We start from the raw sequence: 4,003 nt of genomic DNA on the forward strand, positions 1-4,003 counted from the left end.
ATTTCAGCCTGGATTCCAGCCTAGATACCCACTGAACCTTTCCTGAACTGCCCTCTCAGTACATTCTCCCACTAACAACTTCTGAACCTGTTAGTAAGTACCAGCCAAATTTGAAAGAGGAAGTAAAGTTTCAAAACGCATTGTCTTTCCCTAAGAGTCATGAAAAAAAAAAGTCTCAGAATATAATGCAGAGAACCAGACTTGCGCTCTCGGTGAGGGAAAGGCATTTACAATTCAGCTGCTGCGTATACTCTATAGCAGCAGCCATCCGGTCCATCAGCAACATGCATACTTCTGGGCTTCTCATACCATTGTCTGGATACTGTAGTGCTGTAATAGCTGGAGATGTGATGAGAAACTGGTTTGACTGTGGCCTCACGTCAGTGATCTAAAGGAAATAGCTCACTGAACAACTTTGTTGTTTAGTTAAACTTTGTGTTTAATGAAATATTTTAAGATTAGAGCCATTTGGTGCAAAATCCTCCAGTTGCGAAAAGGAGGACATTCAACAGCAAATCAAGGCATAAATGATGGAGAGGTTTTATGCTGTCCATTTGCAAGTAATGAGCTTGGTTCATTCCATATGGCTGGTAATTGCTATTAGAATAAGTCACAAAGTGAGCTAGTATCTTTGCTCAAACACAAATTGTTGAAACGTATTTTCCAAGTCAGAAAACAACCGACTGGTTGAATCACTAGCTTGGGAGTCAGGAGACCTGATTTAACCTTCTGCTCCACTTTAGGCTTTTGGAGTTACCATAGGCAAGCATTTAAAATATGGCTTTGCTGCAGACTGCAGTGAAGCATCAAGGTCTGCTAGTTAGTTTTTAATGAGCTAGCTTGGAAGCAATCTGTGGCAGTACTCAGTTAACTTATCCTCGGCTTCATTTCCAGTTCATTCATTAATTTAACATGTGACAGCTGGATTTCAAGGTGTTTCATGAAGTTCAGCAGGGATCAAATATAATCCAGCATCCTGATCAATCATATGAAATAAATTTAGCATTAAATGACCCAATGGTCAGCTCAAGTTAGATGTTAATTGTCTAACCATAGGGACTCAATTGACTTTGTAAAGTAGGACAGATGGGCTCTGTAGGGCCGAAGATGAAGGGCAAAACAGCTAGCAAAGAGCCCCAGGAGGCCATATTTGGAACATGATTCATCTCACCTAACTTTAGAGATCCCCAACCCTAATTACCTTTATAGTTGGTGGAGAGTTTAATGCCTTTTGGAGCGTGATTCATCTATGTTATTTGAGGCATCACCTTGATGAGGTAAATTGTTCGGTAGAAAGGCATCTAGCTGAAATGGGAATCTAGAAGACCTCCATATTGGGCCAGGTGAATCCAACCTTGGAATCTTTCCAGTAATTGACCTTGCTCATTTAAAGATTGAAGTAGTGTATCTGTACTACAGCTTACAGATAAGAGAAGAAACACTCTTGCCTAACTCTGCCTTAGCTCCCTGCCATGTCTCCCTGTCATGTTCTGGGGATAATACCTTCAGGAAGCTGTAGAAAGACAACGTGGAGGTCAGACCTCTTATCAGATCAATAGGTGTAGCTGGGAAAATGATAGAAGCTTTCAAGCCCTTCTTGAGGATATTAATATGCATGAGTGGTATGTTAACAGGAAACCTTTCAGCATCTTAGATGAGATAGCTGAACTTTATTTCAGTGAAACAGCTGAGTTCAGAAGCGTCAGTCGTGAGAAAAACCTTATCAACATTTGCAGTTTTATTAGCAAGGATGCTGTCAAATGAAGCCTATGAAATGTCATATTGTTAAGCTCAGCACAATCGATAGCAGAATTTATAGTATTGGAAGGAAGGAGGGTTTTTACCTGTACCTTGTGATCAGCGTTCTTGGGTTTATTAGCATTGATGTTTCAACCTGAGGAGAAGCTGAAAGGCTTCGTTGCTCACCGAGGAGGATGAAGTGTGAGCAAAAAGCCACGAGAGGGAGCTGTTGGAAGCAGCAAAGCTGTCGGGTTTCCCCTCATTAAGCAGCGTGTTACTTTTAAAAGGCACTCAGCAAAAGATTGTTAAACATTCAGAGGCTCACAGCATCTTTAAAATGAAGTTTCTTCTAGGAGGGAACTCGCCTGAAAAGTTAGAAATCGCTTTTGGAAAAAAACCCACAAGCAAAAACATGCATGAAGCCTATTTAAAAAGTTGTGCCTATTAAAAATGAAATCTTCACTAGATACCACAATGCCCATAATTTTAAGGTCAAAATGTTTTGATTTCTGCTTCCTTTATATTTATTTCAAGTGGTAAAATACATTATGTAATATAGATACGATGCCATTTGGCTGCTGAATATGAACATAGGAGTATACGAGGACACAGACCTGCTTAGATCATTTGGCTCAAGCCCCACGATAACAGCTCCGTTCTCCACTTGTCTCACTTGTAGTACATACTTCTCTGTACTGTTAGAGTCCTCCATTGGAAAAACCCTGGATGTTTCACAGAGTTCAGCAGGAATTAAATGCGTATCTGAACTCCTAGCCAGTCTTAAAAAATGAATGTGGCAGTAAATGGCTCAAGTCATGTCAAATATATAGGGCTAAACGTGGATATTAATTATATAACCAGAGGGACTCAATTTACTTTGTAAAGCAATTAAAAGAAGACAGAAACTTACAGTCTGTTTCTGGAAAAGAGTAATGTCTGTTTAAAAATAACTTCCTACCCAGAATAGCCTGCCTGTCTCACATAATATCAAAGGGGGGGGAACCAAACCAGGCATTTACAGCACTGCTTCTTTATGAAAAAAATCAAACCCAAGTTTTAAAACAATAGACATTGACAGTTAGGTGCCCAGATCCACATTTAGGCATGTAAACAAAGGATTTGCTTTTCAAACTGGCTGAGCAACACATTAAAATTTAGCTTCCCCTTGCGTTTATTCTCCATGGGCAGGTTAAGGCAATGAAAGAGGCTTTAAGGAGGTAGAGGGTTCATTATTTTAATCTAGAATACAGTTTAATATTGCTCTGGATTATTCTAGTAGTCTGTCTCTTCTTTTTTTTTTTTTTTTAATGTATTTCTTGCTGCAGAGCGGATAGGCAAGGATTCCTTGCAGGCATATTAATCAGAGCTGGAGTTTGTTCCTATATCCATAAGCATAGTAGATCTGTATGAAAACTTCATTAACCTAAAGCACCTGCTTCAACAGGCATCCTGATGGAAAGTTAGTGTATTCTTGGATAGTTTACTGCATTTTAGTTTTGCTTTGAGTGGTCTTCTTTACAGTGTACCCTCTGAAAATACCATTGACTGATCTGGACCCAGCTGTCAGTGAGAGCATCATACCTGTTCAGGCCGATAGCCACAGCATCCGTCCCTCTCTCTGCCTCCTGGCTGGACAGAATGCCAGGATCAGACATCTTCTAAGTGCACCGTCTTCAAAGCAGTGTCGTCAGATAGACAGAAAGGAAAGCAACAAGGCTGTCCCTGCATGACTCACAAGGTCTTTGTGCTTCAATATTCACCCTTCATAATCACTTTAGAAATCAGCTTCTAGCAATGAGCTAAAAGAACTATGGTAGTTACTTTTGTCTTCAGAGTATAGCACAGCATCAAAACTTACGATCCACCTTTTTTATTGCTAGCCTGGTTTAAATGTATTAGAAAGAAACAGCATGTTTTGTTGGTCTGCTCAATACTGCACTTAATTATTCCTTCTTCCAGGAGTATCACGCTTTAAGTTTTTCTGTGATGTTTTCCTCTCTACCCTGTTGTGAATGTGACCATACTGGGATTTACAAAAAGGAAGAGTTTAACGCATACAGACATGACAGCAGAAAAAGGAGCTGAGGTTGTGTTTTGTCTTGATTGTTTATTTCAAAACTATAGTGAGAAAGAACTTCAAAAAACACCTGAAAGCGCTCTGAGAGACAGCATTTGAGAGGCAGGGGCTATTACCTTTATAATTCAGTAGAATCACTTTGCTTTTACGTCACTGTTTCTAAAGTAACAAAAAAAAAAATAGTTG

This window comes from Aptenodytes forsteri, unplaced genomic scaffold, assembly GCF_000699145.1.
Source record: "Aptenodytes forsteri isolate BGI_AS27 unplaced genomic scaffold, ASM69914v1 Scaffold241, whole genome shotgun sequence".
NCBI classification, from domain to species: Eukaryota; Metazoa; Chordata; class Aves; order Sphenisciformes; family Spheniscidae; genus Aptenodytes; species Aptenodytes forsteri.